This window comes from Chiloscyllium plagiosum, unplaced genomic scaffold (assembly GCF_037043375.1).
Source record: "Chiloscyllium plagiosum isolate Xiang-an unplaced genomic scaffold, Cpla_swu_hap1 HiC_scaffold_12, whole genome shotgun sequence".
In the NCBI taxonomy this organism is placed as follows: domain Eukaryota; kingdom Metazoa; phylum Chordata; class Chondrichthyes; order Orectolobiformes; family Hemiscylliidae; genus Chiloscyllium; species Chiloscyllium plagiosum.
The window spans coordinates 31,038,995-31,053,955 of NW_028270150.1; the positions used below are offsets into that span (position 1 = coordinate 31,038,995).

General features: G+C 40.4%; 1 protein-coding gene across 14 annotated transcripts in view; it reads left to right on the plus strand.

Annotated features, from left to right (window-relative positions):
* Nucleotides 1-14,961, plus strand: part of synj1 (synaptojanin 1) — a 101,134-nt gene that overhangs the window by 10,497 nt on the left and 75,676 nt on the right. The window lies entirely within an intron of this gene.

Below are 14,961 nucleotides of genomic sequence, written 5' to 3' on the forward strand. Positions count from 1 at the left end.
ATTGAATGCTGGATAATTGAGGTTCATGGTGCAGCTCAAAACCTTAAAAATGACCCCAGTCTGATGGCGTGTTTTGGAATTAGGTAGCATTTTGCTAATAGTAATCATTACTAGGGGTGACACAATGGCTCAGCAGTTAGCATAACTGCCTCACCACTCCAAACACCTGGGTTTGATTCCAGCCATGGGCGACGGTCTATGTTGAGTTTGCACACTCTTCCCGTGTCTGCGTGGGTTTCCTCCCACAATCCAAAGATGTGCAGGTTAGGTGAATTGGCCATGCTAAATTGCCCACAGTGTTCTGGGATGTGCATTAGCCAGGGGTAAATGCAGAGTAATAGGATAGGGGAATAGGTCCCAATGGGTTACTCTTCAGAGGGTTGGTATGAACTTGTTGGGCCAAATGGCCTGTTTCTACACTAGGGATTCTATGATTCTACCCTAAATTTCTGGCAGCAGCTATAAAGAGAAATCAGTTAACATTTGGGTCTGGTGACCCTTCCTCAGAACTAATGGTAGCTAGGAAAATGCTATGTCTTATGACCAAGCCCCACACCAGGCCTCATTATCACATAGTCTGCCATTACACACTACCTATTGTTAGCCACTAATGGTCTCCATTTACTCTCCTAGCCAGATCGTTATCCAATCCTTTGTCTTTCCTATTGTTCTTCCCTCTGGGCTCTATCCCCACCTATCATTTACTCCTTACCCCTACCTCCACCATAAATTATAAACTGACATTTTCCTATTTACCTGAAACATTAACCCTGATTTCTCTTCTCAGCAGGTCTGGCAGCATCTGTGCTTTTTCAGCAACTGTTGTTTTTCTGATTTACAGCATCTTCAGTTTTTTTGGTATTTACTATGCTAAACCTGAGTCTTGAAAAAGGATAATGATTGACCACAGGTAAAGGTTCTAAACTGTGGAAAGACTAGCTTTAAGAAGGCAAATTTGATTAGCTAAAGTGTACTGGGAGCAGCTGCCTGGAGATAAACTGTCAGAGCAGAGTGAGGTATTCAAAGAGGAAATGGAGGGAGTACAGGGAAATTTTCTTGTAAAGACAAAGGATAGGACCATGCCTGGAGAGACCTGGATGTCAAAGGGCATAACGGTTAGGATTGCAAAATAATTTCAGACAGGTTGACAGGGTTCAAACTGGCAAGGTCCCTGCAGCAGTAGAAAATGTGTAAAGAGTGAGAGGAGAAATCTTAAAAAGGAAATTTTAGAGAGAGAGAGAGAGAGAGAGAGAAGGGAGTGCATGAGAAAGCATGAGTGGGTAGGATAGAGGAACCCCAAAGGTCTTTAAATATATAAAGAGCAAGAGAACAATTAGAGAAGAGGTGCCCATTAAGAACTATTGAGGTAATGAGTGTGTGGACCCAGAGGTGTGGAAACAGTTCTCCATTATTACTTTGCAATGGTCTTCACAATAGGAAAGGATGTGGGCATCGAGGTGAAGAAATGTAACGTGGTGAGAGAGGGGAGGTATGAGTGAGTTTAGCAGCCTAAAAAGTGAATAAATTTGCAGTCCCAGATAAAATGTATCCCAGGCTGTTGAAAGAGGAAAGGGAGAAGATTTTGGATGCACTGGCAATAATTTTTATCATCTCACCTGTGTCCGAAGTGTTCTAATGTCCTCATAAAAGGAAGGAAGTGATAAACCAGACCTGTAAGTATAATTTTTATGTGGAGAAGTCATTTTGAATTTTGTGGGACAGAGTATGTCTGCTCTTGAAGAAATGCTGATTAATGAGGGAGAAATCAAAGATCAGTACAGCACCGAACAGGCCATTTGACCCACCAAGATTGCACTGACATATGAAGCCTTTCTAATCTAAAAATCTTTTGCCTCAACACTCTTCATATTCTTCTATTCACTGCCTAATCATAAGTCTGTCAAGATCGCTCTTAAATTTTGCTGTTGCATCCACCCCCACTGCCTTCTCTTGCAGAGCATTGTAAGTAGTTAACACCCTGTGTTTTTAAAACAAAAACTTTGCCTCTCATCTCTCTCAAACCTTTCCCCTCTCTCCTTAACCTACATCCCCTAGTATTTGACATTTCTAATCCTGGGGGAAAGAGGCTCTTACTATCCATTCTATCCATGGATACAGTCATAATTCTGTAGACTTCTATCAGGTTGTGCCTAATCCTTCAACGTTCAAGTGAAAACAAACCAAGTTTGTCCAGTCTCTCCTCATAACAAATACCATTCAAATCAGGCAACATGCTGATAAAATCAGGGATAATCAGCAAGGATTTGTTAAGGGGAGGTAATGTTCAATTAAATTTGTTCAGTCTCTTTTGCGGATTCATCCAGGCATGTTGAAGGCAATGCATTTGATGTGATCTACATGGACTGTAGCAAAACATTTAATAATGTCCCTCAAGACAGATTGGTCAAGAGAGTCCATGGGATTCAAAGTAAAGTGAACATTGGATCCTAAATTTTGTGAGGGGCAGTAAGCAGAGGTTGATAGTAGAGGCTTGTTTCCAGTGGTGTTCCACAGGGGTCAATGCTAGGGCACTTGCTGTTTGTGGTTCAAGTCAAACCTAGACAGTATGATCAAGAAATTTGTGGATAAAATAAAATTGCTTTGGTAAATAGTGAACAGATTACCAATGGTCTGATCAGCAGGGCAGAGCAGTAGCAAATGGAATTTTAACCCTGGAAAAGTCAGAGGTAATCCACTTTTGGGGGAGGGGGGCACGGTGAGGAGGGACTGGTGTTCATAGAGCAAGAGGTTGCACTGTTAACAGTAGGACTCTGGAAAGTACTAAAAATCAGAGGGATATATCCACAGATCCCTGAAACTAAGGAGATAAAGTGGTTAAGAAGGGATGTGGGATATTTTGCTTCAGTAGCTGAGACACAGTACAAGATGTTTCTTGGCTGAAGGTGGTGAACATCTAAACCTCGCTGCCTGAAGAGGTGCTCAAGCCTGATACTCTTGTATCATTTAAACACTATTTGGATATTATACTAACGTTATCATAGTCTCCATGGCTTTGGGCTAAAATCTGGAATATGAGATCAGGTCTTTGGCTGGCGTAGGCGTGATTAACCCAATTGCCTCAAATGCTGTAAATGTGTATGCAAATCTTTTAAATTTAGATTTTAATTCCTCTTATTCCTTAGTTGTATGTCTTTGAATCGGTGAAGTTGAAGGTTCAAGATAGCAAAGATATTTTGAAGAAAACTGGTATTCACATTTTATTGATTGATCACTTAATATTGAAGAGTCTTTGTATCATTATTGAGGAGAGTTCTGCCCTTTAAATTTATCGGAATTCATTCTTAACACTGATATCAGACTATGGGTAATTTTGCTGCCTATATAATTTAAGTGGGAGGAAATGTCACTAACAGTTGAAGTTTGTTGTGGTTATTTGCAAACTACACTGAAGTTGAGATCTGACTATAATATTGGCTGATATAAGATTGTAGTACTGAGGAAATGTTAGCCTAAGGGGCCAGCTACTAATTGAGACATCTAATTATCCTATTTGAAAAAGAACATAGAGTTCTCCTTGTGTGCAGGCCACGTTATCCCCTCATTGTAAAAAGTAACTGGTAATTCATCTCAGTGCAGTTTTTAAAAAAAAATCTGTTATTTATATACTGATTCCAATTGAATTTACAAGAGATTAATTTCTCCAAGTATCAGATAATCCCCCCTCCCCCCAAGTAGTACTCTAAACAAAATGCATCTCAGGAAAGCTAATCCAAGTTATTCCTCATCAGTTGAAGTGATGAGAACTCGGTGAGAAACTGAGTCAGTTGTGGATAACTTTTTTATATTTGTTCATGGGATGTGCGTGGCATGGCTAGCCCAGCATTTAAGCTCCCCTGGAGGGGTAATTGAGTCAGCCACATTGTTTAGGTCTGGAGTTACATGTAGGCCAGGCCAGGTAAGGGCAATAGTGAGTGAACGAAATGGGTTTTTGCTATTCAACAAACTGTCTATTCCACGTTTTATTGAATTCTAAATCAAGCATTTCACATGATGGAGTTTGGACCCCTCTCCCGAGAACATTGGTCAGGGCTCAAGTTTGCTAATCTAGTACAATTATCACTACGCCACCACCTCACCATAATGTCAACATTGGAGCCCAGCCTTCCTGTAAGTGGGAGTCACAAATGAACCTGATAATATTGATACAACAAGGTGGTTAATAATTGAAATAATTATGGTTATGATGTATTAGCATGCTGATAATTGCAGTGATTTGATTGTTGAAGCAATTGGCCACTAATTCCTAAAACACTGGAACAGTGTAGAAAAAGTAATTTGATCCTCAACATTCATGTAATAGAACGTTGATTTAAGAAATTAGATGCTGGTTGTAGATACAATTTTGCCAATAGTCCAATTCCTATTGTATCTTCATTCCTAGTGTAGCAATAGGACTCATACTGTATTAAAATTCTGACTGTAATAGGAACTTCATAATTAGTGTAATAGGACTCTACTGTAATCCTTTATTGGTCTAATAGGATTAGGGTTACACATACTTTTTTTTTCCACAGCAGCAGCAATCTAATCTGAGCAGTCCATTAGGCCACATTCATCATCAGAAAAAATGAGGATTTAAAGGAGCTTTGCAGCTGTCAGAAACCAATTTGAGGGGATTCACAGTAGCCATTGCTGTCTTAATGCGCTGAATACTAAAATCTCAGTCATAAAGTCATACAGCATGGAAACAGAACCTTCACCCCAATCAGTCCATGCTGACCATGTTGCAAAACTAACCGAGTCCTGTCTGCCTGTGCTTGGCAATCCTTTGCTATTCATGAACTTATCTTTGACTGTACAAAACAAAATGTAAAACTAATGGAATATTCAGCTTTATAGCTAGAGGGTTCAAATATTAAGAGGAGAGTTTTTTTTTGTTATGGCTGCACAAAATTGTGGTTAGTTCACATCTGAGTACTACGTGTATTCCTGTGTTCTGTAGCTTGGAGGGACACATTGACCCTGAAAAGAGTGCAACACAAATACTAGAATTTCACCAAACCTCCAAAGGCTGTTTTTTTTGAGAAGTTATACAAATTAGGCTTGTATTCCTGTATTATAGAAGATTAAAAGATGACTTGATTAGCTTTTAGGATTTTGCAAGGAATTAGTGTAGATGGTGAGAAAAGTTCTTTCACTGATGGGAGAACCTAAAATAAGGAGGCATAAACTGAAAATGAGAACTAGCCCATTCGGAGAGACGTTAGGAAATAACTATTCCTCACCCTTTCTCCGTCTGTCCGTCTCTCGTAATTTGTGTTTAGTTCTCTCCCTGGGATGGTTATTTTGCTTAGGGTCTGGGCCCCATCAGGGTTGTAGGAACTGGGTATCGTACATCTGCCTCTCCTCTTGCAGCTTTTTCTCATCTTGTGACCCCACTGTGGAGTTGCAGCTTATAATTTGGGAAATGAAAGCAGAAACTGCTGGAGAAACTCAGCAGGTCAGATGGGCAGATCAGTGGTATATAAATTTATAGATTCATATAGCATGGAAACAACTCGTCCAACTCGTCCAGGTTTCCTGACAGAAGAACTTCTGTATGCCTGACTTTGATCTATATCCTTCCTAAACCTTCCCTTTTCACGTACCTGTCTAAATGTTTTTTAAATGTTGCAATTATACCCACCTCTACCATTTCCTCTAGCAGCACTTTCCATATGTGTGCCACCTTCTGTACGAAAAAGTTGTCTCTTCTGTCCCTTCTAAATCTTTCCCCCCTCACCTTAAATCTTTACCCTCTTGTTTTGGATTCCCCTGCCCTTGGGAAAAGACCTTGACTATTCTCCTTATCTATGCTTCTCATGATTTTTATAAACTTCTACAAGGTCATCCCCCTAGCCTCTTACACTCCAGGGAGAAATAAATACCAGCCTATCCTCCCTCTCCTTATAACTCAAACCCTCCAGTCTCTAACATCCTTGTAAATCTTTAAATATGTGCTGATGCACTTTTGGAAGAAGAAACAAGGCAAGGGAGTACTCCATGAATTTGAGGATGCTAGGAATTTCAGAGGAACATAAGAATCCCGAGGTGCTTGTCCACAAATCCCTAAGAGTGGGAGGGCTCAGATTAATAGGGTAATTAAGGCATATAGGACACTTGCCTTTATTAGTCATTGCAAAGATGATAAGAACAAGGAGGCTAAATTAGAGCTATAAAAGACTTTGTTTTGGCTGCAGCTAGAGTACAATGTGCAGTTCTGGTCTCTGCACTGCAGAAAAGATGTGATTGTACTGGAGCAGGTGCAGAGGTAGTTCACCAGGTTGTTGCCTGGGACAGAGCACTTCAGCTGTGAAAAGACATGTGGGACACTTTTTTTAACACAGTGATTTGTGTGGAATGATCTTCCAGAGGAAGTGGATGGTTATGGATACAGTTAGAACGTTTAAAAGGTAGTTAGAAAAGTATATGAATAAGAAATGTTTGGAGGGATATGGGCCGAGTGCAGGCAGGTGGGACTAGTTTAGTTTGGGATTATGGTCAGCGTGGACTGGTTGGACTAAAGGGCCTGTTTCCATGCTGTATGACAATGACTATGATTCTGAAAGGCTGGATGTTTTCTTTGGAGTACAGGAGGTTGAAAGGGGGAACCGGAATGAGGTGTATAAGATTGAGGGGCATTGACAGGTGGAATAGAAAGTAGCTATTCTACTTAGTTGAAGGCTCAATAACCGGGGATATGGAGTTCTTGTGGTACAGTGGTAGTGCCTCTACCTCCAACCTAGGAAATCTGCTACTAGACAAGATTGATTAGAAAATATCTAACATGGTGGCATAATTTTAAGGTGAAAGACAGGAAACATGGAGGGGAATCGAGGAAAAGGTTTTTCTCCCAAAGGATGGTGGTGATCTGAAATACACTATTAGAGTGGTGCTGGAAAAGCACAGCAGGTCAGGCAGCAAATGAGGAGCAGGAAAATTAACGATTCGGGCAAAAGCCTTTCCTGATGAAGGGCTATTGTCTGAAGCGTTGAATTTCCTGCTCCTCAGATGCTGCCTGACTTGCTGTGCTTTTCCAGCACCACTCTAATCTTGACTCTAATCTCCAGCATCTGCAATACCCACTTTTGCCATCTGGAATACACTGCCCAGCAAGGTCATAGGAGTGGGTATGGGCCTAGTGCTGGAACGTGGGAGTACTGTGGCTTTACTATGACTTTGCCGGTAAAGAGACAATGGGCTGACCAGCCTCATCTATACTGCATGATTCTTTGTGGATGGTTAGAGTTGGCCTCATCGCAGACATTCTAGTTAATGAAGTGAGTGCTGTAATATTCGATATAATAAACATGATATGAGAAAAGTATTGGAGGGACTGATACCCTTACAGGTGGATAGATCAGCAGGGCTGGATTGTTTCCCAGGCTGTTAATGCAGTCGAAGAGGAAATAACTTCTCCTATATCTAATGAGGATCAATTTCCAATCCTCATTAGATATAGGTGCACTACCAAAGTATTGGAGATCTCAAAATGTTGACCATTGTATAAAAAGGGTGAGAGGTTATAGAATAAATAATTATTGGACTGTTGGTCTGGGCAAATAATTAGAATGAATTCTAAGACAGGATAAGCTGTCACTTGGGTGTGGATTAATCGGGTAGTCAATGTGGTTTTGTCAAGGGACGTTTGCGTCTTACCAACTTTAAAGAAGAAAAAACCCCAACTTGTCCAGCTTCTCCCTGTAACTTAGACAGTTGAGTCCTGGCAACATCTTTATAAATTTCTGCTGCACTCTTCCCAGTTTAAAAACATCCTTTCTATAATAAGGTGACCAAAACTGAATGCAATAGTCCGAGTGTGACCTCCCCAACATCCTGTACAACTGCAACATAACTTTGCAACTTCTGTATTCATGCCCTGACTGAAGGTCATTGTGTCAAAAATGTCCTTCACTGCCAGAGAACTGTGCACCTGAAATCCAAGGTCTGTCTATGCTCCTTAAGATCCTACCATGAAACCTATACCTTGATTTTCCAAAATGGAAGACCTCACCGGGTCAGTTTCATTTTTCTGTTGGGCTGTCTCTTTTTTTTAAAAAAAAACAAACTTTCCTTATGGATTCCAAAGCATAAGATAGGTATTCATTTAAATCCAAAATAAAACAAAGAACTTCAGATGCTGGAAATCTGAAATGAATTGCTGGAGAAACCTAGGCGAGGCAGCAACTTTGGAGAGAAAGCAGAGTTAATGTTTCTGGTCCAATGACTTTACTTCAGAATTTTCTCTCTGCAGATGCTGCCAGACTTGCTAAGTTTCTCCAACAGTTTCTGTTTGCGTTTCACTCTTTAAACTTAATTTGTTTGATCAAACTTTAGTTTCTCCTGATCTTTTGGTGGCTTGTTTTGTTTTATAATACATCTGTGAAACAAATTGATGTTTCATTGCATTCTAGGTTTTACACATTTGTGTAGCTAATTTCTCTTCTGCTTCTTAGTTGCTAGGTTTATTTGTAATGTGATTTCCTTGCTCATTCTACGCATTTATTGAAAAGTGCCGCCTTCATCAAAAACTGTTTTGTCAATCTATAAACATGACCCTGACTTTCCAGTTGCTGGGCAATTTAATTCAGCACCATACTCTCATACCTTCACGCTGCAGCTGTTCCAGTCCAGTATACACAAGCTCAAGGAACACCTTTTCTTCCAGTTAGGCATTTTACAACTCCCCCTTCCCTGAGCAGATTTCCATTCTTGGCCACCTGCAAACTGGAGGAACACCTCATCTTCCACCTCTGGAATCTACAACACGGCATGAACATTAAATTCGCCAGTTTCCAAATCGCCACTCCCACACCCTATCCCAGATCCACCCTCTTGACCTGACCGACTTGTCCTTCCCACAAACCTATCACTCGCCACCTACCTTCGCTCACCAATTGCCTATCTTTCCCATAGCCCTGCCCCCACCCCACCTTCCCCAATTTATCTCTCAACCCCCTTCCCCACCCCAGTCCTGAAACATCAATTCTTTTGCTCCTCTGATCCTACTTTTCCAGTGCCACACTTGATCAACTTTACAGCATGCTGGACTTTACATTCACTCAACAACTTCAGACAACGAATCACTTTTTGTATGTATTTTTCTGCCAGTGTCGGACTGTTTTGTTTTCATAGGTCTGCCTTTATTAAGCAGATTTATCTCTTATTCCACCATTAAAACTTACTCTGGACCAATGCTTTGTTTCTTTGCTACAACCATTACCATTCTTTCTCTTTTGCTCAATAACCATAATTTCATTTAATCTCTTCTTCCTTCCAAGCTAACCCTGACCTTGGTTTTTGGTGAAACAGAAAGTGGTGGAGAAACTCAGCAGATTTGGCAGCATTTATGGAGAGAGAACCATGGTTTGAGTCAGTTATGTTTTTTGGTATTGCATTTTGTGCTACCTGACTACCCCTACACCCCTCTGCTATTCAGAAGATTGGTACATTAACTCTGTGTTCTCTCCATAGATGCTGCTGGACCTGCTGAGTTTCTCCAGCAATTTGTTATTTTTCCCAAGCTGCTTCAATTCTGAAGTATTATCTAATTGGGCTCAAAAGATTAACTGCCTCCACAGATGCTTTCAGGAGAATGGAGTTATTTAAATGGCAGCGCACTTCATGATCCGAATGGTCTAATTTTGCTTCTACATGCTGTGGTCTTGTGGACTTGCATTTTTCTACCCTTGCCGTTTCTACTTAAGTTTCTAGTATCTGCAGTAATTTGTTCTTGTATTTTTGTTAAAACGGAAGGTTGACACTTCTCAGTCAGTTATGATTGTTCAAAAGCTGAAAGACTTTAGACTTGTAGTATCCTTTCAAGGGACTGGTGACCATTTGATCTACCTTTTTGATCTGCATTTGACCATTTGAATTTGTTTCGATGCTGACTGTATCACTTTGTCCAGAAAACATAGCATCAAAGGATTGCATCAAATGGATTGGGTGGCTGACCAGGGAAGAAGAAAATTTCACTTAGCGAGTGGTAAATCACTTAAATATTAAAACTGAAAGTGTTCATAGATTCAAAATTCTAATTGAATAAAACTCATACAGAAAATATGCAATGGTATAATGTCAGTGAGTAGTTTGTGGGCATTGTAAGTGTAATACTTATAATTCAGGAATGGCAGGTGATTTTTGTTTTTGGATCAACGATGGACTCTCAAAGCTGTCTGCCATAAAGGATTTTCCTGGCCTCCTGCCTGAGCCTGTGAAAAACTAATTGATGGAGTTGCTGACGCATTAAGGCATTAACAGTCCTCTGTCATGCGACTGCAGGTATGTTAAAAGACAAACAACAAGATCCGTCTTGTTTTTTTGTCACTGCAGCAATTTCTATATGGGGAAAGATGATTTAAGAATGCATTTTCAGGCATTCCTTTCATCCAGTATGGCCTATGAACAAAAAGCAGGGTGGTATATGATAGAGAACAGGAATAGGCCATTCAGCCTCTTGAGCTGTTGATTTTGTCACTTGTACTGAAGTACAGTGAAAAGCATTGTTTACAGGCAGATCAGGATAAGCAAGGATGTACAGATCAAAAGGACTTGGGCAGAGGTATACAGGTTATGATACACAGGATGTGTGCTAGGTGAGATCAGCTTTAGCAAATCAGCGTTACTTGAGGCTAACAAGTCTATTCGTCAGTCTTAAAAACAGCCAGGAAGAAGTGGTTCCTGAACCTTCTGGTGTGTGTTCAGGCTTCTGTATCTTCTGCCTGATAGAAGAGATTATAGGCAATCATTACTGGAGTGTGATGGGTCTTTGATGTTGGCTACCTGTCCATGGCATTAAGCTATGTAAACTGAGTCGGTGGATGGAAGATTGACTTCCCCCATGGTCTGTGCTGTCTACAACATCTTCTGTAGTTTCTTAAGGCCCTGGACAGAGCAGTTGCCATACCAGGCCATTATGCACCTAGATAGTATGCTTTCAGTGGTCCATCTGTAAAAGTTGGTGGGGATCTTGATGGATGTGCCAAATTTCCTGAGCCATCTGAGGAAGAAGGGGTATTGTTGTGCCTTTTTGACTGTCGCATTTGCGTGGAAAGTCCAGGACAGGTTGTCAGTTATCGTCACTCCGAGGAACCTGACACTATCCACCCCCACAACTTCAGCTCCTTTGATGGAGATGGGGTCGTGTTCTCCTTCTTTCTTTCTCTCTGAAGTCAACGATCAGTTTTTTAGATTTGTTTACATTCAGAAAAATGTTGTTTTCATTGCACCATGTGCCAAGCCCTCTCTTTCTCTTGTGTTTTGACTTGTCATTGTTAGATCTAACTCCCACTACGGCGGTGTCATCCGGGAACTTGTCGATGTTGCCAAATTCCAAATGAATGCCAGAGTTGTATGAGTAAAGGGAGAACATTAGGGGGCTGAGGACGCATCCTTGGGGTCTCCAGTGTTGAGTGTTATTGTGAACAAGGTGCAGTTGTATATCTTCACTGATTAGTCTATGTGTCAGAAATCTGAGGATCCTGTTGCTGAGGGCAGAGCAAAGACCAAGGTCACGGAGTTTTGAAATTAGTCTGGAGGGAATAATAATGGTGGTGTTCCACCATACAGTGAGATCACAGCCGATTTGTGGTCTAACTCCAGATACCTGCCTTTGGTCTGTATACCCTATAACCTTTACTTAACAAAAATTAATCCGAGATTTAAAATACACAACTGATCCAGCATCATTTAGTGGTGAGGCAATAGCCTAGTGGTATTATCATTAGACTATTAATTCAGATGCTCTGATAATGTTCTGGGGATCTGGATTCCAATCCCACCTGGCATGTGATGGAACTTGAATTCAATAAAAATCTGGAATTAAGAAACTATTGATGACCATGACCGTTGTTGATTGTCAGGAAAACCCATTTGATTCACTGTGTTCTCTAGGTAAGGAAACTGCCATCCTTACCTGGTCTGGCCTACATGTGACTCCAGACCTACAGCAATGAATCTGAACTGCCCTGTAGGCAATTAGGAATGGACAATAATTGCTGGCATTCTGTGAATGAATAAAAAAGAAAAAAATCTACTACTGTTTATAGAAGACAGTTCCAAGCATCTGCCATCTTTCATGTGAAGAAGTGTTTCCCAGCATCTCCCCTGAACAATCTGACCCTAATTCTCAGCCTATGCCCCATGAGTTCTAGAATTCCTAATTGGTGGAAATAGATTATCTTTCATTATCCTGTCTTTTCCTGTTAATATCTTTACTTCAATCAGGTCACCCCTTAACCTTCTAAATTTTAGAGAAAATGTGCCTAATTTTCATAATGTCTCATCAAACTTAACTGAAGTAGAGGTATCATTGTTATAAATCATTGCACTCCTAAGTGTGGTGCTCAGATCTGCACCGTATACTCTAAGTGGGTTCTAACCAGGATTTTGTATTAGACGTAGTATAAATTCTGCATCCTTGTATTCCACTCCTTTGGATATAAAGGCCTTTAGCTTTCTCCATTATTTTCTATTGTGACATTTTAAAAACATCTCTGTGCACCTAATCCTGAGTTTCGTTGGACACCCACTGAATTTAACTTAATGCCATCTAGAAAGTGCCTTGCCGATCCTTTATTGGTCCAAAATGCCCCTCTTGCCTATATTGAAACAAAAACAGAAAGTGCTGGAAATGTTCAGCGGGTGTGGTAACATCTGTGAAGAGAAATCAGTTAACATTTCAGGTCAAGTGACCCTTCCTCAGAACTGATTTTTATTGCCTATATTGGACTTCATTTGCCCATTTAGTCTGTATCTTTGTAATTTTCTGCTATCATTTACACTGTCTACAATGCAACCCAACTTTGTGTTATCAAATTTTGATATGATTTCCTATGCTATCACCATGTCATTAATACATAATATAAATAAATCAATGAGTCCCTAACTGGTCCTTGTGAAACATCACTGGTCACATCTTGCCGATTTGAGCACCTACCCATTATCTCTACTTTGTTATCAGCGACTCAACCAATTTCCCAGCCATGTCAGTAATTTGCACTCATTTCTGTGGGCTGCTTAGATTAGATATTAGATTAGATTAGATTCCCTACAGTGTGGAAACAGGCCCTTCGGCACAACAAGTCCACACCGACCCTCTGAAGAGTTACCCACCCAGACCCATTTCCTTCTGACTAATGCACCTAACACTGAGCAATTTAGCATGGCCAGTTCACCTAACCTGCACATCTTTGGACAGTGGGAGGAAACCCACGCAAACATGGGGAGAATATGCAAACTCAACACAGTTGCCCAAGGCTGGAATCGAGCCTGGGACCTTGGTGCTGTGAGGCAGCAGTGCTAACCACTGAGCTGCCCTACCTTGATTCAGAGTTTCTTATGAGGAATTTTATTGGGTGCCTTCTGGAAGTTCATATAAACGACAACATCCACAGATATTCCCTTGGCTATTACCTTAGGTCTCTCTTCAAAAAAAAATTCAACGAGATGTATCAGATATGACTTGCCTGTCATGAATCTATGCTGGCTTTCTCTAATGGCAAATTTTAAAGGTTTTTGGTTACTCCATCTTTGATTACAGAATCCAGTATTTACCCTATCACCGATGTTAGGCTAACTGGTCTGTAATTCCTTAGCTTCCCCTTACCCCTTTTTTTAAAAAGCTGAGTGATGTGCAATTTTCCAATCCAGAGACTGATTCCTGTCCCTAGAGAACGCTGAAAGATTATATAGATATGGTATCTACAATGTGCTCCCCTACTTTCTTTAACACCCAGATGGAAACTGCCACATCCCAGAGATTTGCACTCTTTACTGCCATTGATTTCCTCAGAACTGATGTTTTATTTTAATTTCTTTTAGTCCCTGACCTTGATCCACTGTTAGTTTCTTCAGGACTTTCAGCATGCTGCCCTCCTTTTCTAATGAAAATACTGAGGCAAAGTAATTATTAAACATGTTTGCCATTTCTCCATGCTACTGACAATATCCCACCTTTCTTCTGAGTACCTGCTTTCCCTTTGGATGGTGAAATTTCATCTCGTTGATTTTGTTGTCCCTAGCAAGTTTCCTTTCAGAATCCCTTTTAGCACCTCTTTAAGCTGCTTTGGAGCTCTTTCCTGGTCTTTGTACCTTTTGAGATTTTTGAGAGGAGGAGATGGGGGGTCTAAATTAGTGGGATCCAAAATCTCCCTTTCCTAAGGTCAGGTTGAATTACTGAGATAAAGCAGTGGATAGTAGGCCAGCAGTGGAGCGGTCAACACAGTCAGCAGGAACTATTAATCATTCATTTATATTCTATGAAGGTATCATTTGAAAGCGTCTGATTTAAGTTAAATGCCTCACTCAGATGTTAATTGATGTGCTTATAATGCTGAATTTGCTGACCAACAGAAAAAGTAGTTTGAGTTCAGTTCAGAATCATGGGGTTTATTTCTGAAGCGCAATTTCATGTTAGCAGAAGGTCTGTTCATTTGTGAAGCGTTAAAGGTGTTTCAGCAGTCCAGGTTGTGAGGGTTTGTCTAGAAGATTTCAAGCACTCAGAACTGAAAGGAGTCTCTCAATCACCAAAACTGGAGAGAATAAGTTAAGTCAAAAATTGAAGCGTTAGGATGGGAGTGATACTGCATTAGGGTTGAGAATCTGTAAAGAATATTGTGGGGAATATGAATGAATCTCTTCTGCTTATTGAAAAAAATCTTTCTAACCCCGTGTCCTGTTGCTCCTTTTTATGGAATTAAATTGCATTATTCTGCTTTGCGCAGGCAAATAAAGTGACTTACTGTTGTCGGGATCTTTTAAATTATAGATTATTATTTTCTGTTATTCCTGAAACACATGTGAAATTACCGTACAGTTTTGCTTATGCTGAAAAGTGCCTAAACATTCCTCCTTAACCTTTTCAAACTGAACCAGTTCTGAAAAAATGTTTAGAATTGAAAAGTTAACTATTGTTTCCCTTTCCACAGATTGCTACTAGACCTACTGAGTTTCTCTGTA